Source organism: Agelaius phoeniceus, chromosome 7 (assembly GCF_051311805.1).
Source record: "Agelaius phoeniceus isolate bAgePho1 chromosome 7, bAgePho1.hap1, whole genome shotgun sequence".
NCBI lineage: Eukaryota > Metazoa > Chordata > Aves > Passeriformes > Icteridae > Agelaius > Agelaius phoeniceus.
This window is the reverse complement of record NC_135271.1, coordinates 28,296,947-28,323,727: the sequence shown is the minus strand read 5'-3', so window position 1 is coordinate 28,323,727 and position 26,781 is coordinate 28,296,947. Positions and strand designations below refer to the sequence as shown.

The 26,781-nt window shown below is 40.4% G+C and overlaps 1 protein-coding gene across 8 annotated transcripts in view; it reads left to right on the top strand.

Annotated features, from left to right (window-relative positions):
- Positions 1-1,120: 1,120 nt before the first annotated feature.
- The window catches only part of OSBPL6 (oxysterol binding protein like 6), a 97,583-nt gene continuing 71,922 nt past the window's right edge, over positions 1,121-26,781 (top strand). For 6 of the 8 annotated variants that reach the window (XR_013183025.1, XM_077181369.1, XM_077181370.1 and 3 more), the window contains exon 1: positions 1,466-1,567. The gene's annotated coding sequence lies outside the window, so the exon portion shown is untranslated. Of the gene's footprint in view, positions 1,367-1,465; positions 1,568-5,984; positions 6,225-26,781 lie in introns of those variants that run through there. The other 2 variants (XM_077181365.1, XM_077181366.1) reach the window with 2 other exon arrangements.

Sequence of the window (26,781 nt, the reverse complement as noted above, 5' to 3'; positions counted from 1 at the left end):
CATTGAAAATGACACTTTCAGGTTCAGCTGAAAGAATAAATCTTTTTTTCCAAGAAGCTTATCTGAGAAGTTACACAAAAAATACTATGTCAAGGGATCCTTCTATGGAGGTCTCTGCTTTAATAGGAAAATGACTAAGGCTTTGTATGCCAGGATGCCCTTTGTTGCACAATGATACTCCAAAATCTGCAACTGCCAGTTTGAGAAATAGGAAAAACATAAATCAGCATCACACAGCCTGTCTTTGCCTAATGAATAGTGTAGGTTCAATAATTTATAGAATTCTGTAAATATACTTTTTTTCTGCAGTATTTGCCCTTTTTCCCATTCTCTTATTGAAATTTGCTGGTGGTGGCATGTGGTTCTCCAGGGATTTAAATTGATTTTCTTGGATGACAACATCTATTTCCAATCTTGTTACTGTGAACCAGAGAGCAGGGCTGAGGTGGGGGATGTAAATAGTCCGAGTAGAGTTTGCTAAAGGAGGCCTCAGAGCCACCTCTGGAGGGCAGGAGGTGCACCAGCCCTGGGGACAGGGAGTGCCCAGGGTGCCAGAGGCATGTCACAACCAGACAGATGAGCCTGCAACCTGCCTGCTCCACAGCAGGGTGACCTGTTCCACTCCACAGGTTCTCTACACAAGCTAGTCCAGCTTCCCCTTTCCAAAGGTGGGTTTAAGCTATCAAGGATGTTGAAAAAGCTGTGATGGAGGACCTACAGGGAAAAAAAAGCAATTCCCCGTCCCGAAAAATCCAACCGACCAAAACACAACAACCCCCAAAAACCTAATAGAAATTAAATCAGAGGAGTCATTTCTACGGCAGCTTTCTGGCGCATGTAATGTGGTTTTTTACAACCTCCCATTATCAGCAGACAAAGATTGATCGGCTAACGCAGTGACCACTCCGGGAGGGTGACGGTGCAAGGCTGGGTGTCGTGCTTGTGTCACCAAGCCTGGGTGGGGAAAGGCGCTCAGGCTGCTGCTGAGAGCCCCGTCCCTCGGCGGCACCCCTTTGTCTGGCACCGTCCTCCCGCCCCTGGCACGGAGATCCCTCTGCTCCAGCACAGCACGTGCTTTCCCGTTTCATTCCAGACCTGATGTCATGACCCAAGCCCGTTACGCGGTCCCCGCCGCTGCCCGCTTTCTCCGTCACGCCGGCAGCACCCGGACTCGGGGCTTTGCTGGGCGCACCGGGGCCGGCTGCGGGAGAGACGGCGAGGTGCGGAGCCGAGCCGCGGCACCGCCCCGCCGCTGCGCGCAGAGGGCCGCAGCCGCGCTCGGCGGAGCATCCCTGCCCCAGCCCCTCCTCAGCGCGGTGCCGCACCTGTTCCCGCACCTGTGCCCGGGCCCGGGGCGCTGCCGCAGGTAGGTACGGCCGGCCGAGGGCACCTTGGCCGGCGGGCGGGGGCGGGGGGCGGCGCGGCGGGGCTGCGGCTGCCCGCCCCCTCCCTCCCTCCCTCCCTCCCTCCGTCAGGCGGGCGGGGAGCTGCGGCGGGAGGGAGCGGGAGCGGCGGGGCGCAGCCTCCCGGGCCGCAGCGGGGATGCGCCGCGGATCCCGGCCAGGAGGTGGGCGCGGAGCGGCGGCGCTGGGGGCGCGGGGCTGGAGCGCCGGGCCGGGCCGGGCCGGGCCGTGCGGGGAGTCCCGGGGCGGGCGGCGGCGGAGCCGGGCTCGGCGGGCGCTGCCGCTGCCGGTGCCGGTGCCGCGGCGGGGCCGCCGGGGGAGGCGGGAGCGGCCGGGGCGCGGCGGCGGCGAGCCCGAGGCCGGGACCGGGGCTGGGGCCGGGGCAGGGGCTGGGGCCGGGACCAGGGCCGGGGCTGGGGCTGGGGCTGGGGCTTGGGCCCGGCCCGGCCGTGGCTCTGAGGCCCCGGGGCGCAGCCTGAGCATCCGGACCGGGGGGGCCGGGCCGGGCCGGGGTTACGTAACGGCATCCGCGCAGAGAGATGCGCTGGTGTCAGCCCCGGCTTCCCTGGCGCTCCCCGAAGTCGTGATTTTTTCGCCTTTCCCTGCAGAGCAATTTAAAATGCTCCAATAAACTGTGTGGTCTGTGAGGTACAGTTACAGATTAGCTATTGCCAAGTTGATGCACTCTTAGGATACCTTTTTGCTTTCATTCTGTTTCTCTCCAAAAAAGGCAGGAACGGCCTGTGTTCCCAATTTGCTAGCAGGGCTGCAAATCCCTTCCAAGTACTTTGAAAATGTATTCATTAAAATAGATGTTTGCAAATCATGTGTTTGCTCAAAGTGCTGATGCTTAAAATGACTGTATGACGTGAGCTTTGCCATTGGCTCGTCATTTCATGACAGTTTCTAATTGCTGTCGTGTGCTGGGAGGATACATTGGTGATTTTCTTCCCGAAAGCTTCAGCAATGCAGGTACCATGGACTAAGAGTAACTGAAACAAAAGACCTTGCTGGACTTCGTAGAGCAAATTAGGAAGCCAAGGTCAAATAGCAAACGTCAGTGCAACTTGTATGGGGTAGCGTGAGAGAACAAAAGTATTCACAAATCTTATTTGAGAGTTTAAGCGAAAAGTGATCCTTAAATAGACTATTACTCAGTAGATGAAAAAAATTGCTTAGTGAAGGTGTGAGGAAATTGCTATTTTAGGACTACAATTAACTATATCAGCTCAATTTTAATGGAACTAGTACATTTAATTGCATTCCTAACAGATTTTCTGTTCTCTAGATGATTAACTTGCAGAATGATACCAGCTCAAAGATTAAAATCTCATCAAGTATCTAATGGTTTCTCTACAGTGTAATTGTGTTTGGTTTATAATAGTTCTTTTCTAATAACCAGCCTTTGCCCATACAGCTGTAGATGCTATAATTAGACTTTTTATCTTGGTGTAAATGACATGACCTTGACCTTTAGAGGTTAAACAGATGTCATTGTTATGGATCTTATATGTTTAGTGAAGCATTTTTATGTATATGTAATAAATACTGATTTCTTTTCTTTTTGTTTAAAAACTACACAAGGCGACTACTTTATCTTTTCTCTGCACCTTAGATAAATTACCAGAGATGTGTACAACACTGATGATTTGAAAACTGTAACAGTTTTATATTTAAACAACCTTTTCTTTCCAAGTACATGGCAGGATGGATATCTGGAAAATGGTATTGGAGGGTTTATTATTGAAGCTTCCCTAAACATTTCCCCTTGCTACTGAAGGCTGAAAAAGGCACCCTTTGTTGTACTGTAGTTCATCAAGCATGCTTCTTCCACTTCCCATTAATTTGCTATTGCTCTCCCAGATCCTCCAGAGCACCTTTAGCTGTACTGTGGGGGGCCTTGGCTGCAGCCTTGCTTGTTGCTGGGATATTTTGCTCTTAGCCCATTCTGGGAGCTCATTCATAAATATCTGTGATGTGAACACTTCTTTGCATATACTTGTAGGAATGCATGTGGGGTTTTTTCCCAAGTGCTGAAGGGCTGTACTCTATATATTTATATGCTCAGAGGTGTTTTTATACAGCCATCAAAACACAACTTTACTCACAGGTGTCAGAGTTGCTCTCCATCTGAGAAGCGATTTGGACATTATGACATTAAATATTACATTATTACAACGCTGCCATGCTGTGGAAAGTTAAAGCTCTGTGACTGGTGTGACAGGGCAGTCTCTGGCCTCCTGCTCTATTGCAAATGGTGGCAGGCATGAGACTGCTCTCCTGTGCCACTTCTTTCTCCAGGCCACTCTGGGGATGAGCAGAGAGTGTTCATACTGCATCTTCCTTTATTCCTCTGGCCCAGGTGTGTGTGTACCCCTGGGTGCTATACATTTCAGCTGAGCCACAGCCTACCGATAGGCTTCTTAGTGTGGTGGAAGTGAATGATTTTGTTCTTGTTCTTGCAAGCACATGGGATATCAGCAAGGGTTTTTCCCTGGGAATTTATGCTTCTTTACCATGGCGCTTTGTCTCAGGAGGGCTTTAGGCAGCCTTCTGTGCCTGTGCCATGCTGGAGATCCTGCTGTCCCTGCAGTGGGAGACAGGAAGGAACTGCCAGCTGCTAAAGATGTGTGTGTTTATATTTTTAATGTGTGTGTATGTATAAAATGAGCCTGTCCTAATGATTTAATTAGCCCCTCTGCCTCATGTATAGGGTGGCAAATACTTGTACGTTACTCCTGTATTTTCTAATATTTTTTTAAAACACTGAACAAATCAAACTGTTCCTAGAGATTTCTGAAAGTTTGTTTTTAATTTTTTTTTCTTTTCCTTGTAACTAAATGTTTTCTGATTTTGAAGCTTTTGACTATCTTGGTATGGGAAAAGGCAGCAGTTTCTGTAGATAATTTTCATGGGAAATGTTACTCTGGGTAATTAGACTTCAAAAAGGAATTTCTCCAAGAATTTCCTTCAGGCTTGTGTTTCTTTCGTAAGCTAAGTTTAATGAGATTTAAAAAAATCCCTCATAGTGGAATACTAAAGTAAATGCATACTTTTTTTTTGGGTTGTGTGTGTGTTTGTGTGTTAAATTTGCCACATCAGCATAGTTGTTGAAGGAAGCAAGTAAAAGGTACAGTATGGTTGTGAAGGATGCAGAGGTGTTAAAATGATGAATTGGATCCTTTACATCAGTAGAGTAGAGCATAGATCTGGGACTGCTTTGTTATGAAAACAAGTCAGCCCAAAGTAGGTAACATTTGTCTAAGAATGATCTAAAGATCAATTTCAAGAAACCTTATCTTGAAATGTGATACACTTTTTCAGATGATGAACTGAAACATTTCTCAACAGAAAATCTAACGAGCTCAGGTTGCCCAAAGAAGAGTCTGTATGAAACCTGTGCCATGGAGTGAAGCCTACCTGCTCAGACAGAGGAGGCCTTGGCTGCATCTGCCCAGCAGCAGCTGACCTGATCAATACTGGAAAAAGGCAATAGAAGGGCTTTGCTCTGTAGCAGTTCCTGCTTCCTGCAAAATGTTTGCAGTGGGAGCCTGAAGAGTTACAGAAATGTTGGTGCTGATTGACCTTAGATATGGGCAGTGAAATTGGTGGGACTTTCGTGGCTCATGCTGACAGTATAAATCAGAAAGGGCTAAATAATAAATAAATGAGAGAAATTTAGGCAGTAGCCCCAGGTGTGGGGAAGCATGACAAGGGCCATGCCACTTGGAAGGGAACAGCTCGGTGTGGGGTCCAGGCCACTGGTCAGCACTTGGACACACTGAGCAGCTGCAGTGAGCATTCTGTTCCTCAGCATCTCTTGTGGCAGGGTCGCCTGGGTCTTGATTTTTGTGAATCATGGACTAGACAGGCTGGGATAGAAATGCCACACTCATCCTGCTTAATATAACATGACTTTATTTTATTCAGATTATGTGATGCAGCGGTGTCTCTCAATTCTTGTTGCTACCCCAACCTCTTCTCCTGTGACAACCCAGTATGGATAAGGTGATGTGATATGGAATTTGGGTCAAGAGAAGTTTCTGTTAACATCCTACAGGAATGGTTCCAGGCTGGTGATTCTTCTTCTTGTTTTCTCTCTGCCTTTACTGTGTCTGTCCTGTGTGTAGTCAACCTGCATCTGCAGTGGGGCTGCAAATGCAGCCCCACTTTATTAGGATTTTTATAGCTGACCTTCTCAGGGATGTGTGGCATCCTTTTGATCTTTTTTCAGGAAAGCAGCGTTTAACTCTTTCTTCCCTTCTGTCTTTGAAAATCAAATTCAACCTTGTTTGGAAAGAAATGGCAGTGTTATAAGAAGTGGGAGAGCAATTAACCCAGAGAGACTGTGGCTTATCTTCCTAGATTGCAATTTTTGAGATTTTAGGCACAAGATAAAAGTTTCTTTAATTAATTTATTTTGAGGGAAAATGGTGGAGAGCAACTTATTTTCTTGTATAAGTTGGTATTTAGAGAGCCAGTTAGCTGTGTTGTCACATGGTAAGGATAGATCTAGGGAAAATGGAAAGGCAGGATCACTGATGGAGAGCTACAGAAATGGCAAGAAATGGACTAGATAAAGGGACTTCCATCTTGAAAATGGGAAGCTGGAGTGGTTAGTTCAGTGACAAATGTTTCTTTCAGAGTAGAGTGGCTCAGCTGGGTGAGAAAGTGGTGGCTAATGGTGGAAATGATACTTAGTTAAAAGGAAGAAGCTTCAACATAAAGCAGCTTGCTGAGATCCGAAACAGCAGCAGTTGGTGTTGAGTCATCGTGAAGTCCCTCTGACCCCAATGTGAGCATGACATATACATCCCTCTGGTAAGTAATTATGTTGCTTTTCTCTTTAAATCCATGCTTCTGGAATTTATTCTGTTTCTGGAGAACAAGCTTCATAAGATGCTTACTAAAAACAGAAGGATAGGAATGATGTGAAATAGAGCTGTAGAGCAGTCAGAGGATGAGTCTGTCTGTAGCCAGACAAATTATTTTTCGTTCTATGTAATGACTGAAGAATGCAAAAATCCATCTCCTTTCCCCCCTACCCCTTCCTGTCAGTTAAATACAAGTTGTCTTTCCACATTCACTTGTGCCTGACAACTCTGCTCTGTGTGTAACTTCCAGGAAGTTTAGGCAGGTCACAGTTGCTACCTGGTGTAATATTCCTGGGTGACATAATCATGGGGAAAAATAATGCATTCTCTGACTGAAGGGAAAAAAAAAAAAGAGTTCTCTAACTCTCCCTAACTGTGACCTATATTGTGTGGGTGTGCAAATATGCTGTGGAAAGCTAAATGTAAATTACATGCTGTTCCACTGAGCAGGCTTTTCTTGGTTCTCCTAATAATTGGTAGCGTAGCCTACATACAAAACCCATGGTCAGTTTGCAGTATGCAATTCAGTGACATGCAAGGCAATGCAATTATTATTTGCAATGCAAAATAATCTTCAAAAAAACCCAAACAAGGTATTTTCTCTAGTAGCTGCATACTCTGCCTCTTGCCCAGTCACCATAAATACTGTTTTGTGACAGAGCTTGCAATTAATAAAAAGAGTGGCTTCAGTCTCTAAATAATACAATAATGGTTTTTCTTTCTTTTGATGTGTATTGAGGATTATTGGGGGAGGCCTCAAACCAAGTCAGAAATGAGGGTGAGAATTAGCCCTGCTGACCAACCCTGAGACCCTTACAGAATTCCCCAGTAGCTCCAAATGGTTGTGCAGTATCTGTGAGTTTAAGGGAAAGAAACAGAAGTAATCTATGATATGCCTTTAATTGCCTTTTCTGGTGATGCAAAGGTTTTGGTTGGATCTGCAGATGCTCTGAAATGTAGCAATGACATGGCAGCTTGGGTTCATAGCTCCTACCCTTTCCATCACAGCTGCTGTGTGTCTGCCTGCCTGCTGCAAATCTAAATTTTCTGAACTACATTTGGAAGAGGACAGGGTGTCAGATTTTTTTGCCTTTAAAATGAATGAATTCCTATTCATCAATTTCTTTGGGTTTTCATAGTGTTTTGGCCAAAACAATGTAACATCAATCTAGAAAGAGTACGTTCAGCTAAAACAGCCAGTTGTAATCATGTGGCCTTTCCTAAAGCTGTGATATTTTTCTTAATACCCTTGGGTTTAGGTTTCCAGCTGAGATGCCCAGTGCAGATCTGCAGAGGCTGTGTAACAGATCCCTGCTCATGGTTCTCCTGATGTTTTGTGCCTTGCTGAGTGCCTCATTTTTCTCCCAGCTGTATGACCTTTGTAGAGCCAAACACCCACTTGTCCTCTCTGACAGGAGCACATTCTAATAGTTGGAATGTTGCTCTGTATGAGGGCAGCACGGGGCAGAGAGGGAAGGAGGGAGGGATTGTTGCCTCCAGCTCTGATTCCTGCTGCCTTCCCAGCCCAGAGCTGTACTGGCCCTTGGCTGCTGCCTTGTGGTGCAAAGGCATGGAGATACTATTATTCCCTGCCACCTTATGGTATTTCTGGTGAAATTACCTTCTGATATATTCATGATTAGATTTCCCCCTCAATGTTCTTCAGCATTTTTAAAGATTCATACAGTGTTTTCAGATTTTTATGCTTTCTTCTTAACTTTGTGAGCACTTTAGCTCTGTCATCTTGCATAAAGCTGTCAAATACCAGTCATAAACCTGTGCTCTATCTCTTTACTATTCTAGATATTATTGACTCTTTGAATTATTTTAAAGTTACACAGAATTCTTTTGTAAAGTATGAATCCATTGAATCTTCTACATTTTCTTCATTCTTTTTCACGTCTTTTTGTAGTAAATCAGTTAAAAATAATTTCAAAGATGGAGTAAGGAATAATGCTGTGTAAAATGCAGGTAGATAATAACAATAACTTGATAAACGTGGTGGATTTCCCCTAAGGGGAGCAGCTCTAGCTAACACCAGATAAAGGGGCTTTACATACAGTAAACCAGAACTATTGAGGTTGTGATTGATGTATATTAGGTTCATAGATCTCTATAGAAAAAAGGCAGTATCTCATAAGAAAGAAGCTTTTTTTTTTTTTATGCCATTGCATAAGCTCAAAGGCAATGAACATAGTTAAAAATTATGTTTTTGTTTTGTGTTGTGCTTTGTCTGGTTGTGGGCCCTGCGCTCAGTGCTGAGAAACACTGAGCATGCTCGTGGGGGGGTATGGCAGCTTCCGAGATTTTATTCTTCAACATCTATGGCAGCCTTCCCATTTTGGAAACTAGTGGAAACAAACTGCTCTTAAGGCTGCAGATATCTTGAGGAACACAGAGTTCTGCTTTCTTGGCTGATTCTTGGGTGGTTTGCCATGAAAAATGTGTCATAGCTGTGTGATATAACACGGAGAAAACCACCAACATTGCTAAATCTGTTTGTAGGTGAAATTTAGTTTCTTATAAAGAAATGTAATGAGTACAAACTTATTTTGAAAACTAATTTTTTAAAATCCAAATGCATCACGGGTGTGTTCATCCCTTCTGGCTTTCCAGCACTGAGACATCTTCCACAGCTCTTGTCCTCTCTATCATTCTGCCTGTCCTGCACAGGTCAGTCCCCACCTGTTAACTCACTGCTCCTGGAATTGCAGACCTGTGCCCAGGCTCCCTGGTGACACAAGCATGTCCTTTTGGCCAGGCTGGTGCTGCTCCATGCCTGTTCCCTCCAGCTGCCACGCCTGTGTGCTTCTCCTGAGGTCCTTGGGGGGCAGTGCCAGGGGCTGGGGGTATAAAAGGAAAAAAACCTTGGAGAACAAAAGGCCTGGATAGTCACAGTGCAAGCATACCCAGGAAAATGGGTTATTTTCCTGCCATCTCTTATGCCTAGAAGCAGTGAAAGGTGCCATTTCTTCTTTCTTAGCAGCAAGTGAAATATTTTTGCACTTTAGGTTGGTGTTTCTGTCAAGGTGGGTTATACATCTCAGCCATGCTGAAGCAGATTTAAACATAATGGTGCAACTTCCAAATGCAGGTTTCTCATTTAGGAGGACAAGTCTTAACAGAAATAAATGTCTGTATGTGTTGTGAGACCCAGAAAGTAATTCAAGCAGACTTCTGTGAAATTTTTCTTTTTAAGCAGTCTTGGTATGCTGCAAAAATGAATTTAAAATCTTTAGTTACCCACAGGTAACAGCACAGAAAATCAATACTTTTTCAGCTAATGTCAATTTTTTCCATTAAAAGATAAATGAGGAAGTGTGAAGCTTCCAGTCTTCTCAGACTTCTGTGTGCTTCCCAGACAGCTGGTTTTAATTTATCTTTATATTTTGTATAGTGTGTACTTAGTGCTTGTCGTTCCCATGACCAGCCATTGCTTGTACTTATGAATTAAATAATCAAATCATGATGCAACTGTGTGTGTTTTAAAAGCCTTTGTTCAACTAAGAGGGTGAATATTTTATTTGAGGAAATTAAACTTTGTAGGAAACTGAAAATGATCCCTATCATGGCTTAGATTTTGACTTACTTGGGAATGTGCTGGCTCATGTTATCTTTGTAGTCACTGACATTTATCAGTGTTTAAGTACTGGTGCTTTGCAGGGTCTGGTCTTGCATTTAATTTTTATAAACAAAAATATTATGAGACATAATAGGCATTTTACAAATAATTTCAAAGGCTAAACCATAAATATTTGAAGGAAATGAATGGATGTAGGTTTCAAACTTCTACTATAGACTTGTACTCTACGTAGCCTTTTGTCTTCTGAGGGTCTGACTGGGGAAGTGGAGACCACTGCCCTGGATCTGTAGAGTGAAAAAGAAAAGGAAAATGACCTTCCTAAGTTTTCCAAATGCACAGGCAAAGGTCTGCTTTTAAAAATAGGTACAGTTTTCCTGTTTCAGGATGCTTGTTAAAAATCAGAGAAAATAAGGATGAATTTGAAAATTTCTTTCTGGAACACTGCAATTTCCAACTGAATATCTACAGTGCTTTTCTCCCCTCGTTTTTAAGCTGCCTTTTAGATTTTTTATAATTGGAAAGCTGTCCCAAAACATATTTATCAGGTGTCACTATGTAGCAGTAATGCAATTAACCTTACGAGTCCTTTGTACTTCCTTAGTGTATTTGCTTGGTAGTCTTTCAAGAATTATTTTACTGCTATCTTCTGGTGTTGATTAATTTTGGAACAGGTATTGCATACAGCAGGGGAGTTTCTCTTCTGTGTAAATGGCTATGGGCATCTTGGCTGGGGTTACTGACACATATTTGGCTAAATGCTGATTTACCAGCTATTGTGAAGGACTGAAGAACGTTGAAAAAATTAACTGAGTTACTTAAGAAAATTACTGTTGTCCTTACAGCTGGAGTAATTTCTCCTCTCAAGGAAGAAAAAGAAATTGCAAAAATTGCAACAGAAATTGAAAGCCGGTATTGAGATAAAACAAATGTCAAGGGTAACAAAATACTGTACTATGTTGAGGTATGACATTGTCCTAAAGTACCTTAAAAAAAGTGTCTTAGTTCAGTATCTTGTTCATTCTGTGGCAATATACACATTAATGAAATGTTTGAATGGAAAAACACTAAGTCTCGCTTTTGAGTAGAACTTGGATGTTCTAATTCAGTTTTCTGGTATAACTTTCTCAAGATATATTTACTTATGATAATGAAAGTATTACAAATGCTGATAAAAATCTTTTTGGGATAGCATTTATGTATATCACAATAGATTTTCAGTTTCTAAATGATAGATTACTCAGAATCAATGCTTTTTATTCTAATGAATTTACAAATACTGAGTTTATAATTTGTGAATAGTAACAAGGAGGGGAGGGAGAAATTTCACCTCTATTTCTATATTTTTGCTATCTTTTATGGCTTTTAATATTTTATTAGCATTTTATTGTTTATACTTCTGGCATTAATCTTGCATAAAGTATTGTTTTCAGGACTATTCTTATGCCTAGATGTTGTTGCCAGATAATAGTAGGAGATTTTTCAGCAACTAAGAAATCAGTAGGCAAACAGGAAGCTTAAAAAGGAGATGCTGAACTTCAAACCATGGCATTAGAAGTTCAGAAAAACCTGAGGACTTGAGTTGGAGCCTCTGACACAAATTGTGAGGGCTGGAGCACATCTCCCGTGAAGACAGGCTGGGGGAGTTGGGTTTGTTCAGCCTGGAGAAGAGAAGGCTCCAGGGAGACTTTATAGCACCTGTCCTTACCTAAAGGGGCAGGACAAGGAGCAAGTAAATAAACGGATCAAGAGTGGGTTAAGGTCAGATGTAAGGAAGAAATCCTTCACTATGAGGGTGCCTCAGGTTGCCCAGAGCAGCTGTGGCTGCCCCATCCTTGGCAGTGTTCAAGGCCAGTTCGGACAGGGCTCTGAGCAGCTCCATCAGCTCTAGTGAAAGGTGCCCAGCCCATGGCAGAGGGTTGGAACTTGATGATCTTTAAGGTTCCTTTTTACTCAAACCATTCTGTGATTCTATATGTAGGTTTTCATTGCTAGCAAAATATGAAGTGAACCCTTCTATTATTTTTCTGCTTTGGTGGTGGTGGTGGTGCCTAAATAATTTGTTTCATAAATGTGTGATTCCTGAAAAGAGAAAAGGGAATGCTTGTAGTTTGGTCGCCAGTTTTATTCATGCAAGTTTATCACTAGAATTCTGCCCATATTTTGTTGAGCTTCTTCTGGAAAATCCAAATTTGTCAACCATCTTACATGGGAATAAGAAACTCTGAGTGGGAACAGTGCTCCCTGATTTGTCAAAGTCAATGAGCAGAGGGAGGAGGAATACTTAATGAACTCAGCTTGACTGGAGTTTGTGTCAGCCAGCACATCTTCTTGGCTCAGCCAAGATCACAGATAAAATCTTATGGTGGTTGTTAACAGCAAAGTTGGAGGTGTGGATGGAATCCTGGCAACTGAGGGATTTGTGTTACGTGAATGAAGTCAGATGTCGTCATGAAAGAAAATTTTTAGTATCCTGTCTTGAGCATGAGTATACACCCAGCAGTGATAAATGCCCCCTTTCCAGGCTGAGAATCAGTCCTAACAGAATTGCAGGTGAAGGCTGAGCTGCTTCCTTCTGAGAAATCATGATGACAGTAATTGAAACAATCAGATTTATGCTCAGCTGCTTACTGCTGGAGGTCTTTTTGTTATCTTTAACTCAGTGTTAATTTAGGTCACCCTTTAGTCTAAGTAAAAGAGACCACAAATGCTTTTTCTCTTGACTCTGTCTGTACAGAATGTCTAGAGGATGCTGTTCATTTTGGTGCTAGTGTATTTTATGAAATGTCTGTTTGATATAAGAATGAAAGGGCTTTTAAAATAATTTGATAGCTTACAGTGTGCATTAATTTATTTTGGGCATCTTCTTATATTCCTGCTTTTATGTATGGTACAAAGTCCTTAAAAATGCTTGTTTTATTGGCAATCATCAGGGACGCACAAGTGCAGCAAGAGCCTATGAGTCTCTAATATCTCTGTCCTGCAGCTTGAAGGGTGCAAGCAGTGTCTTCCTTGAGCCCTCCTGAGACAGATGAGGAGCTATGTGTGCATAGCAAACTTTGAGGTCTGCCCATAAATACTGTACAAGGAAAAGTGTCTTCCATATATTGGCTCGCAATTGAAAACAGAATGCAAATAGAAAAAACCCACAAGAGTTACCTTTTTTCTTTGTAACACCAAATTTGTGCAAGTAAAGTTGTAACTCATCATTTGCTCACACAGCTCTTCAGAAAATTAACACAATTAACACACTTCCAATAGATGTAGTTCTAAAGACAAGTCTTTAATTTTCCTGTTATTTATCTTCTGAATACAGTCCACCAATGTCATTTGTTTCATTAATGTTTCAGAGTGCATAATAATTTATAATAGAGAAATGTGACTGCCCTTGTCTCTTCCTCCAGGCTTAAATAAGAATGTTTTGTCATATCTATTTATATTGTGTATGTTAAAGTGTCATTATGAACCTGAAAATGCCTCTGAGTATGTTTTGTGGAAGTTGAAAGCCCCTGAGTGACAGTGGCAGGACATTGTTGACCTTGTTGGTGTTTTAAGTACTAGTGGCTGTGTTTTGGGATGCAGAACATCTTGATAGTCAGTTTTCTGTGATGTGGGCCTCTCAGATGGTCTTGTTCAAGTGTTCTCAGTGGTAAAATCTGCTTGCTTATGTTAGAGAACTGGAGTGCTTTCCTCGGATAGGGGAATATTTCTGAAAAGGTGAAACACATGGAAGGAGCCACCCACTGTGGAAATAATGGAGGCTAAGAAAGTTATTTTGACAAAAATAGTTGCAAGTACAAGCAAATCTAGTTAAACAAACAGTATATGAGAGCTTTCTGACCAGTTGTGGATAAATAAGTACAAGATTTCTAGAGTTTTATCTCTTTTTCTGTATAGTGGGAGCTATTCCCAGGCATTGGGAACTGAGATTATCTGTGGTGGAAAAAGTAATTAAGACAGGATCCTTTGAAAAATACAGCTAATGAGTTTGAAAATATTTTTTGCCTCTCCTAGACATGAAAGATGAGCACAGGCTGGATGTGGTGCATCGGGTCTGCTGAGCCTGGTGTCCTGCCCATGGCAGTAACTCAGGGCAGGGAGCACAACATCCTGCCCTTACCAAGCTTTCCCCCTGCTGTTGGACTGGGAAGCATCACAGGGAGCTCAAAATACCTATGTCCCCCACCCACCCAGCTGGTCCAGTCTCTTCCTTAAATTTGGCACGTGTACATGCTTATAATAGAGTGCTGCAGTGTGTGTAGGCTTGAAGAAACCCAGAGACATCCCATCCAGTAATGGGGGCTGGGGAAACCTCATGGTGCAGGGCAGACACCAAAGTGAAAACAGAGTAAACACAATTAAAAGAAAAATGTGGGCCATTTCCCATCCTTCTGCTAGCCTTAGAGGATAGGCTGTAAGTTTCTGCATGGCTCTGGGGCCAAGGGAAGCCAGGGAGGTTCAGGTGGATCTGAGCCTCCTGTGGGCCCTGCAGAAAATAGAGAGACAGTTCAGGGATCCACAGAAAAGGATTTGTGACTCTGTTGGATAAGGAAGTGCAATTTATTGGTTTGTTGTACTCTGAAAAATGCTTCAGTTTTTTGCCTTTGTTACTGAATTTGTATTAAGTTTAAAAATATTTTTCATAAAAGGTAAAAAGGGAGAAAATTTTGGGAAACTGAAATTTTATCTGAATGTATTTTCAATGAAATGTTCATTTTGGTGTGTCTTGATGTTTAAAAGTATTTTTAACTTGAAATTTCTCCTTCCTTCCTCCTCTCGGTCTCTGAACTAAAAAAGAATCTGCTTCTCATGCAGCCAAAATAGGTTCTTTTTTTCAGTTAAGGATTTGAGGTTTATGAAACATGTCAATAAACATGCCCAAGGAAAAACTTGCTTGTTCCAAAAATATAAGGCAGACTTTTCTAGTTAAGAAAAGTCATCCTAGCATATGGTGTGTTTCTTTTAAGATGCAAAATATACATATACTGAGATGAACCCTCTGGAGGAACTTTGAGGCAGTAGCTCTTGCTCTTAAAGCTTCTGTCTTCATTTGTTTCAGCAGACGTTTACATTCTGAAGATTTTTCTTCCCAATTTCTAAAAGACGTTCACGGTGCCCTGCCAAACTGTTGTTGACAATCTGTTTCTGGTAGGATACTGTTAGATATAAATAGCGCCTTTTTTATGTCTAATTTTTCAAGCCAGGAGAAACATTCAGATTTGCTTTCAGCATGAGTCTAGAATAACATTGTCTCTGGCATAGTAGTTGTTGTAGTCTTGCATGACAACTGTTGTACACATTGTTTTACACGACGGAGGCTGCAGAAGGGATGGGGTTTTCTGTGTGATTGATGTGTTTGTGCTCGTAGGGCTGCCTGATGTGGTTCTTTCAGTGCCTCACTTGCTGTGGCAGCAACCTGTGTGCAGTGTCACCACGCTACTGTGACCTTCAGACAGACCAGCAACAAAAAATACATCTTGTTTTCTCAGCATCCCAAAAGCCAATTAGGAATGGTTGCCTGAGCAACACAACATCGTTGTCCAGTGCCACAGGGAAGGCTGTGATGCCAGTTGGACTGTTCTCCCAGAAATGGCACACTTCCATGCACAAAACCGTCAACTAGCAAAGGAATGGTTTTGCTTCCCGTTTGTTTTTCATCTTTGCTTGGACTCGCTTCTGCTGAAGTGGTAGAAAATAAGCAAAGGCATAGAGTAAACAGAGGAGTAGAGGATAAAAAAAAGGGCAACATGAACAAAGAAAGGAATCCTGTGGGAAACAGAGGTGGGAATGCTCTGCGTTTTGGGTATAGGAACAAAGAAGTGGAAAAAATCTGGCAGAAAAGATTGTCCATGTGGAAGAAGCACTTAAACAGAACAAAGTCATTTAGAAAAGAAATGAGGGAGAAAGAAAACATGGGCGATGCTGGAGGAGCAGTGTAAATGGGTAAAAATGGGAAATATCTTTTTTTCACGCATGTAATGCTCTTACATTAAAGCTGCATTAACTAATGAGATTTGTTAACTCTGTTTTGCTGAAAAATCTGTGTTGTTATTTGTTTTAGTTTTTGTTAATTATAAAGAAACCAACAGACTTATTGATGCTTTGATACTTGGGTAAGTTTCCCTAAAACAAAACCTAGCAAAGATCTCTTCTGGATTCAGTTGCTTATTGATCCTGTGTGGTTAAGGCCCACTTGTATTTTGCAGCCAACAGCTCACAAGGGAGCAATATGGCTGCTAGCACATCTGTCTGCCTTTTTTCTTCTCAGCTTGAATGAAGAACTACCTATTTACAGCTAGGATAACTGTGGGGAGGCCTTGGCACCCGTCCAGACAAAGGGCTCACAGTCACGTCGCTACATCGCACAGAGATCCTCTAGCTACTTCCCTGCTGTTAACCCACCTAATTTCCCTTATTTTATACATATATAGCCCGTGAATTTTTGGATAGCTCATGTGCTGTATGAAATACTTGTTCCATCTGTTCAGAACATTTGAGCTTTATATAATAAATTCAGAGCAATTCATAGGTTTAGAACTTGACTATTTTTTTTCAGCCAGTAAAGAGTTATGTGGAAGTCTTTCAAAATAAAAGCTAGGCTGTGAGAAGAGAATAACACGATAGACTAAATAGGAAATAAGGAATATTGAAACTAGATGATTTTTAAGGTCCCTTCCATCCCAAACCGTTCTACAATTCTATGAAATATTTTCTTCAGTGTTTTTCCTGAGTGGGGTGTATGTGTTTGAATTTTAACTACCTGAGGTCTAACTTAAGACTCAGTTTCTTCTGCCACTTAGGTGCTAGCTTGTTCAATTTTTACAGAAAGATATTCCTTGTCCAGAAGTGTTTGTGTTCTACTTTAACAGCTTTTCTGCTATGTAATTTCATTATGAATGATGTAATCTTCGAAGCTTTTATTTTTTCCTCTCCGGTAGTGTGGTCTGATGGCATCAAAAACATCTTTACATTGAGGCGTGTTCTAATATATTAAAATCTCATTTTTGCTGGTTGCTGTAGTGCTCTGCTCTATCAGATGCTTTTAATGTAGCTGCTACTGGGAGCAGTCAAAATGACAAAGGACTTGTGCATGTGCAATTTGGTTTAGAAATCAGGTTTATATGTTACAGAGCTCTAATGCCAGCTACAGAAAAGCTCATCTCTCTTCCCTAAATAGCTTAATAGTTGACATGAATTTATTTTCTACTTCATGGTATCCAACTTCTGTTCTTGTCTTTTTTATATTGTAATCTCACCAGCATCTCCTGAAGGAAAGGTAAAGTTCTGATGGCTCTATCAGCTTCTTATGCAAATATCAGCTACCAAAGTAACAGAAAATGAGAAACCCACTCCATAAAAGCACCTATACAGGTTTCCCTCTCCTGTGTCTCAAAATTAAGTTTTCAGAACATCCCTCTTAAAAGGACCTGTCTTTTTCTGTTAGAGGATCTGCACTTGGTTGGGGTTCCTTTTTTGCCCTGTGAAGCTTGTTTATAAAGCTGGAAGCAATTGCAGTGACTGGGCACATGCAATAGCCACCCCACTGTGGGAATGGGAGCAGGTTTCTTGTAAGAGCATCAAGTCTGCCATTGAGAATTGTTGCTTATTTAAATTTCAAGTCTAAATCAAGGCTAAATGCAAATTTAGGAGGTTAATTTTAGGACGCACCTAGCTAATAAAAAAATTTACTCTTATGTCTAAGGTAAAAATAAATAGAATGAAAATAATGCTTGGTTGCACTGTCCTCAGCAAAAGGAATCTCTGTTTATATAAATAGAGGTATTTATTTATTTATTTGAATGAAGAACAGTACATTTTTGAAGTGTAGTTGCAGATAAAATTCTTCATATCTTTAAATGAAGATACGTATAGATGTTATAAATAATAAACAGAGACCTAGGGTATTTTCCTTAACATTGAGGGAATAGTATAAATTTTACTGAACTGTTTTGATTTATTTTCTCTCTCTCCCTTGGAATAAAAATCTTTTTTATGGTATGTGCACATAAAGATTTATAATTTTTGTCTCTTGACTAAAAATATAAATAGATATAAAAATAAGAAAAGGGTTTATTTAGTCTTTACTACAAAAATTGGGTACTTTATACTTTGCAAAGCTGTATATTTTATGAGTTGTTCAGTAAATTCTAAGTTCTACACCTAGAATTTCTGTGTTTAAAAAATACATTTATGATGGTCTCCTTTTGAAAAATAAAGTTATGATTCTGTAATTGTAGAAATATTTTTTTCCTCTTCCATTGTCTCTTCTACATGCAGCCTGTGTGATCTTATTTTCCATTCTTCTGACCCCATATTGCTCAGAAGATCTCTATGTATTATTATTTTTATTAGATTAAAATAGAATTCTGGATACATTTTCTATATGTCAGCTATTAATGTGATTGGGAAGGGACTCTGTGGGCTTTTAAAATTTATTTATTTGTGTGTGTTCCTGTGCTGGAGTGCCTTGTCATATGCAAGTCAAGTGGCTGGGTGAGTCACTGTGGTGTTCAAGTCAGATTACAGTCAGCTTCTCCCATCTTACTCAACTCTTTGGTGGTGTATGGTCACTGCTGATGAGTCATCTCTCTCAACTTCACTGATAAATTCCTGGTATTTCTGAAAAGTTTGTTACTGTGGCAGATGATACAGAACAAACTGGGATGGGATATTTGCTAGGATGCATGCCATAACTGAGAGCTGCTAACTCAGCACTGGCTGCAGAACTTTTCTGTGCAGTGCAGTTCAAAATATGCTTCTAGGACTGACACCTAAAACTTTTTTTAATCACTACATAATGAGGTTTTATATTTTGAAATTAGTCAAGTTACATTTTTTTCAGGCAGCTCTCAGAACAGAGCTGCACTTTTGTAGGCATTAGGGAATATTTAAGTCTAGGAAGAGATGATGGATGTCTTGCTTGGTGTGCTACGTGAGACAACAGAAAAACCTCCACTTAAAATTCCTGCAACCATCTAATTCATCTGCACTGCATCATCTGCAATAATTCTACTCTCTGCTTACACCAATTCCATTTAGAAACATAACAAGACAGAAGCAGAAGTAACTGTTGCAAATGTGGAATATGTAAGATTTACTTATGAAAGGATGTTCTTTGATGTTTTATCTTTTTATATTTTCAAGCTTAAATAGCAAGAAGGGAGATTTGATGTGTGAAACAGAGAGCAGCCAACAAGGTCCAAGTGATGCCTAGGTGTTTGAAAGACAATTTACAAATTACTTGTTGGTAGAATTGCCTTGTTAAGGTTTAAGGCTTGACATGCATCGGTGATCTCAGAGGGTTGCCAAAGCTTGGGAAGAAGGGTAGTGGACACAAAGAAAGCAGAATTTACAAGCCACGAGGACATTTGGCAGAACTCTCAAGGTAAGGCAGAAACTAATAAAACAAACTCAGCAACTGTGCTGGATCAGCTCCGGCTGGGTAAGAGGTGCCTCCAGCAGGGGGAGATCAGGACCAGACTCAGGATCACCGGCTCAGAAGAAGTGAGAGAGAGCCGTGGACTGTTTAGCATTTGAAATGAGAGAATCATTAGCCAATAGAAGATAGAATACTGATTAATAACAAAACTATGTAACTTGTAGTCAATACATACAAATTCCTTTGTTTGCTAAAATGTACAACTTGCAAAACGTTTTGCTAGTTGGTGTGCTTGATTTGGGGAATACCACTGAGCACCCAGGTCTCTCTCAAGTGTGTCATTATTGGCTAGTTGCACACTGGGTAGTGAGACTGAATTTTGTGGGCAACAAAACCACCCGTGTTACTGAATCACATCACATGCAGTTCTGCAGTGGGCAATAATTCCTGAACATCTGTAAAAATACCTGCTGTGGCCAGAAGTCAGAAATACACCCAACATCATAAATCCTATTGTGTAAAAATCCCAGAGATAAAAGAATGAATGATGCTACCAAGAGAGCAAGCCTGTCACCATTGTCTTGAGGTACCCCAGTGCCTTGGAGGCATATGCCCCAGCAAGGAGCTCATACTCACATATCATGTGCCTTTCTCCTTTCTTTCTTTCTGAATTCTGAACAACAATGACTGGATAATGCTATACAGTTGATCAGTGAATATGAGCATGTGAAGAGCTTTTGAGAAATAGTAATTTGATTATCTGTACTAAGAGAAAACAATTTTTTATGATATTTAGAATGCTCAGTTTTCCATTTTGGTACTTGAATAATTATGACTAAAATGCTTTCCCAAAGAAGTAACAAAACAGCAATTTATTCATAATTCTGAGGGGCTTTTTCTTTGATGATTTTTTGTATGAAGTGTGAAGGTGCTCTTTAAGTGATTTGTATTTTGCCTTAGCCGGGAGCTGCTGCACCCTTATCTCCCATGTGGCTTTAAAGACTTGGTTTGTAGCATTGCAGATGTAAAGATGATGTATTTGGTCATTATGTGCTCTATTTGTTCTGGCTCTAATAGTGGCTTTTCTGGTTCAAGAAAGGCAATGCAAGCAGCATCTGCAGCTTTGAAGCGTTTTTGCAGCAGCTTCAATCTTCATAAGTGTGTCAGATTCTTCCAATGAATAACTACTTCACAGCACTGTTTTCTCCTTGGTGGGTTTGCTTTGTATGTGATGTGTTCCTGAGGAACAAGTCTGTTTCTTTTGTGTGGTAAATCATGGTGAGGATTTCTGTGTTTTCCGTGTATCTTTTGAGTAAGAAATGAGACCCATTAAATGTCAGTGTTGATTTCAATGAGTCTCACTGGTAACAAATACATACATGTGTAATATCCTTGAACTGGCTGTACTAATACATGGACTTTTTTTTTAATTGCAATTTTCCAAGGTGAGCTTGTAAATCAAGATATACTGGAGCTGTCTTTCTCTGAAAAAGGCATCTAGGATTCAGCTCTGCTTCTTTGTCTGATGTGTGAATATGCTACTTAGATAATTAATCTGGATTTCTGTGATGACAGTTGTCATGTATAGAAATAGTATTTATACAGTAATTGTCTGGGGATGCTTGTAGGTGGTCAGGAAGTGCTGGCATTTCTGGTGGTGCTAGTTAATTCCTGGAAAGAAGTCTTGCTCCTTTAGCTCCCTGCATATTTCAACCTTCATTTGTAGTTCAGAAGGACAGAGTGACCCAATATGGGTGTGATGTTTTTCCCTTTCCCTGAAGTTTTGTCAATACTTCAGTTTTGAAGCATTTATTAAATCACCTCAATTAGGATGCATTTTTTCATATTACATTAAATCTGTATATTAGAGCTAAAGTATTTCTGTAATAATTGGCTTTTGTGGCCTTTCAGCCCTTTCAGATGGGCAAACAGTAAAAGTCTAAAGCATTCCAGGATAAATATTTCAGATTAGAACAGTTAACTGTCATAGTGTCGCTGTGACTAAAACTCTTAATTTTTCTGTGTGCCTGTAGAGTTTAGGACACTGCAGAATATCCCTGGTATCTGCAGAGTGGAGCATAGGCAGTGAGTCATAAATGCTCTCCTACCTTCACAGTCTTCAGGAGGGAGCATAATGGAAGTGTGGTGTTCCTGAGTCCTGGCTTCTTTCCAGGGGCTTTCAGGCAAAGCAGAGTGGCAGCAGTCACAGTGGCTTTTGTGTTGGCAAAGCTTTTACTGAGTGCATGGGTCACACCAGCACCTTTTCTGGCATGGCAGACCTGGTGTTAGTGAAGAGTGAGATTTGGTTGCTGTCAGTTTGCTTTTAATATGGGACTCAGTGGGCTCTGACCATTCCCAAGTTTTGAATTACTGCTCTTGTATTTGACGTGGGTGTGCCAGCTTTGCCAGGTAGGAAATTAATAACATTCCTTTTAGAAATGAAATGATGAATCCTGGGTTTATGCTGGTATGGAAACATGCTAAACCAAACAAAGATAGGAACTTTTAAAAAACATCCCACATTCCTCTAATTTCTGCTTCTTATTTCTCTTTTATTTCCAAGTGTAATAAAAAATTACTGTAAAGTTTTTTCTTTTTTTTTTTTCCTGGCATGATATTGTATAATTTTTTCCAAATGCTAGATAAGGGCTGTTTGGATATTTGCAGATCAATAAGCCACTACCCTTATTGTATTGAAAAAACAGCTCAAAGAGAGCTACTTCAACCTTCTTGGACAATTAAAATACCATTAAATAGATACAGGCCTGTAGGGACAGTACTGCAGAATGTAGGTGTTGTTTCTGTCCTGGTTTTTAGTTGTAGAATGTCACTTTGCTTTTACATCTTAATATGTTCCCATGTTTAGTAATCCACAGAGAGAAATGTAATTGCATGCAATATTTGTTTCTCTTGGAGCATAGTTCATACTTTGGGGTGTGGGTTTGGTGGTGGCTTTTTCTTTTAGAGGAACTGTGAGTTATTTACTCAATTGCAGTGAACTGAATGAAGAGGACAAGTATGGACCTGATGACCAATTCCTCTGTTCTTCACTTTCAAATGTGATGCTTTGAGCTCCCCAATTTCACTAAATCTATTCTACTGGAAGTGGCCATGGGACTTTATCATTTCCAAGGAAACAAAAGGAGACCAGTCTCCCTGATGGTCAGTGGCAGGCCCTTCACTGACCACTGCTCTTGTCAGGATGTTCCAGCAGGTCCCTGCGAAGGCTCAGTAGAGATGGGGCTGTGCAGTGTACACAGCAGTTAGATCAAGGAGAATTGAACTGACAGTTGTGGGCTACCTAGAAATTCTATTTATAGCTTCTTCATGGTAAAGAATAATGGATTTTTTTTTCAAATTTGTGATTTCTGTTTATCATTGTGTATTGCTTTCAGGACAGCATAAGGAATCAGAGCTTTTTCTACAGTTCTTTTTGTCTTGCATTATTTTCAGCTTCAAAATTGTAGAGAGAGAGAGACATCCAGGTAACTGATCCTATACTGGAGCTTCTGTTTGTGGCAGACTTTCACATGCCATTAGTTTAGGTGACATTTTCCTTTTGATTTGTAAATAAAAATCTTATCCCAATGTTGTGTAACAAAAAGTAGGAGTATTTTAGCTGATGATGTGAACCTAGAACATTCAGTGTCAGCAGGTTGGTTTTTGCCCCTTTATTTTATGCAGTAAAATCATGATTAGAGCTTTTAAAGGCAACAGTAGTAACTTATCCCTCTCTGGAACAGATAATATATTTATATTTGGAAGATTCTTCAAGAAAGTGATACCTCAAGTCTTTGGCTCTATTCAATTTGATTGAATGTACCATTATTGGAATTTTTCATCATAATTTAGGTGATGAGTCATTTCTGATTAGACAAAGAGCAAAGAATCAATCTATAATGAAACCCAAGATTTGAAATGACAGTCACGACAGACTAAAATAAGGAAATGTTGGAAACCTGGATATGTAATTCTGTAGTATCTCCATTTAGTATGCTTTTATTTGTCTAGTGAATGAAATTATAAAGAAAAACCTTGAAAATCTCCCTCCAATTAATGAAAGCTACTGTCAATATGGTAATAGAATGAATGCTATGAATGCTTTAATGAACTATTCTTTAACTAGTTCTCCTTGTATAACCAGCAGTAGTTTACTTAATGCAGTACAATATATGATAGGCTTTTTTCTGCTAGATTCTTTGAACTGTTAACTTTCAGTTTACTTCCCTTGGGACAGTGAGGTGATGGTTGCCACACAAATATATAGAGGTGGGAGTAGAAGAAGAAGAAGGCAGCAGAAATGGAGTGACAGCCCTTTTGCTGTGATGCATAGACCATACAAATGTGAAGCCCTTATGGTTTCTTTGATGTAAAAGTCCCAGGAAAAGGCCTTATTACTTGTCCTTTATCCTTTTGTGAGGATTTACAGAGCAGCTCATCAACATCAGTGCCATTTGTGCCATTGTCCTTTTTGTGGAAGGTAGAGTTAAAATCTACATTCCCTGTTATTGGCCTTGCCAGCAGTCACAAGCCATTCAAAAATCAGTGATTTTTTTTTCTTTGAAAAGCATCTTACTGAAGTACCAGCTCCAGCTTGGTGAAGCCCTCAGAGCAGCAGGAGATGGAAGAGGAGAAAGTAAGATATTTGTGGTGGACAAATGTATGTAGCTTCCTAAAGGACTTGAGAAAACATGCCGATATTTTAAGAAAATGAAACAATATTAGACTTATTACATATATACTGGGTACTTGCTTTTGCTTAATGTTTTAAAGTCATGGGAGGTAGCTGAATATTTGCTGTATACACACAGAAAAATGAAAACTGGGAGTATTTTACTTGATGTTTCTTTCACTTGTTCTTTCTTATGCATCTTCCCCGCTTAGAGGACAGGCTGGGTTAATAATTTTATTTGTCTGAATCAAATTTCATAGAAAATGTGTAAATAGTTTATAACACATCCTTCTCTTATTATCTTCTGTGCTATATAGTGCTGCAATTGTGAATATTGCAGTCTTAATCTTACACTAAAGTTGCTGGATAATCCTTTTATTGGATTTTTGTCTCCTTTCCAGCTGAAGACATCGTTATCTCATCTTAGAAGGGCCAGAAAAAAAGAACCATCAAGCATTTCATCTAGGAGTTTTTGTTTCTATTTGTTCCTGCTTTATGATTTTGCTATTTCCTTCTCAATGGAGGAAGGAGATGACTGTGTTAGAAGTAGCATCTCAGGAACATGGTCTGTCTTGTCAGCACTTCAGCATTCAGTTTTGCTATGCTAAAACTAAAGGAGGCCTCCACACAATGTTGATCCTATGGGGATTTCTGGCTTTGGTCATAAACTGCGTTTCCTCAAGTGTTTACCGTCCTTGGTAGTGCTGGATTCAGATTTCTGTGTATGTTGGAAAGCCATCTCTCCCAAAATGTTTATGACCACTGAAAACTTGCCTCAGATTCCTTTTCCTCCAGCAGTTCATTACCACGCAGGTGGTCTTACATAGCTGCTGCAGCTCTCTACCTTTCTGCTATGCCATTTCTTTGTACTTTTAAGTTCTCTTTGTCCAATGGATGTGATTAAAGAAGCTGGTACCATTAGCAGGTAAAATTAATATTGCTGTGATCTCTGTGACATCCTTAGCCTATGATTTTTTTGGCATGTGAATTAATACAGTGTATGGCAAATATTGGCACTTGGCTATCATGGGTTCCTACCGGTAACCACTGCAGACTGAAATAGCTTGTTTAAGCAAAAACCAACAGCATTAACTTTGTTAATTAATATAAAAGCTCTTTAGTTTTATATGACTTCCATTTTGGATTCATTATGACAAGTTAGAAATCATTGTTATAAATAATGAAAGAGGATTTTTATTTAAACCTCTGCCTGAAAATATGGTCTGGAAAAGCAGGCTTATTATCTTTATAAATATGGGCTTGAGAGTTAGCTCCTGCTGTGCTGTTCTCTGGAGGCAGAACTTGACTTAACACCTTGTGCCACAAACAGCATTTTAAACAGGGCAGCAGTTTATTGTGGAGTGTGAGAAGAAACAAGTTTTTTGCAGATCACATTGACAAACACAATCTGTTAGTGGTTTGCTTGTGTAAAGAACAACACTTAGAAAGCAGGCAAAAATAGTTCTAAAAAGACCTAAATAGGCCACAGCAGAGTCATATCCAGCTATAATTTACCAAACATTGACAAAATCTTTTTTGGTTCATCATTGCCATGTGGAGAACTCTGTTGTACATTCTGTTTTTACATCTCTGTGCTGCAGCAGGCAGACTTTATTTATAAACAGTCAATTAGCTCTATCATCTCTAATTTATGGAATATATTATGTCAGGGAAATACCCATCTGAAATTTGATACTGTTATTCTAGAAAACATGCAGATGTGAGGGATCTGTATACAGTTAATATTCCCCAAGTCTTCTCCCTGCTTCTTCAAAGTGGAAATTTGTAGATGCCAGTTTTGACGTAAAAGGTTCCTACAAAGGCCTTTCCAGTCAAGGATGAATAATCTCAGAGATGTTTGGAGTTATTGATCAGTTTTATTTTTGGAATGTACTAGCTGCACAGATTTTTAATCTTTAATTGGTCATACTTAAGAGATTTTTTTTTCCATTGAGGCCTGTGATATAAATTAATGTAAGTATTGAATTATTAGTAATAGCTGCTGTAGCACAACCCATATGTCTGTGTTGGTTTAGTTGTTGTGTGTGTAGCTTTTCATTGCAAACTAGATAGGTGGTGGAGAGTAAATGGATCAATTGTTCCAGACAGTATTCCAGAAAGCAAGGGATGAATGTGGGTTGCAATGCTCCTGCATTATCAGCGGTGAAACTTCAGGGAAAGATTGAGGCAGAGGTACCAGAGGAAAAGTGAGATGTGTGCAATGCAGAGCCCCTGTGAACTTGCTAGTGGGATTCTATTGCAGCAGTGGAAGCACAAATACCAGTGGCTTATGTCATTTTGAAACCAGTTTTGTGTGAGTATGGGATAAACAGGAGGACATTCTTTTAATGAATGACATATTTTCACCAGTTGCTGTACAATAATAGAAAATTATGTATTTCTGTTTGGTTTGCTTGTTTTGTTTTTGTTTTCCATTTCTCCATTAACACGAACTGAAAATGCTTCACGTTGTTTCTAGGAAGCCACAGCCTTACATGGTCCCATTAATACTTCAGGTTGTAAAAGCTTCTGATGGCAAACTCGAGAACTGTTGCAATCATATTCTATTTAATTTTTTTTTTTTTTAAAGACAGAATGCTGCAACCTGCCTGGCTCTGTGCTGGGAGTGCTTGGTACTTACACAGCCATGTCTCTGGATGTTGTACAGAGTATCCTGTGTGTACAGCACAGCAAACACATCATCTTGATGGTTTGAGGTAGTTGGTACATGTAAATTCAATGATTTTCTTTGGTGCTTTATCCACTACTTAAAAATTTTATACCTCTGAAATACTTTTCAGTGTATCTTTTCATTACAAACCCATCACAAAAGAAGCAACCATCCTCCTCCTGAGTAGGCTGCCCCATATGTG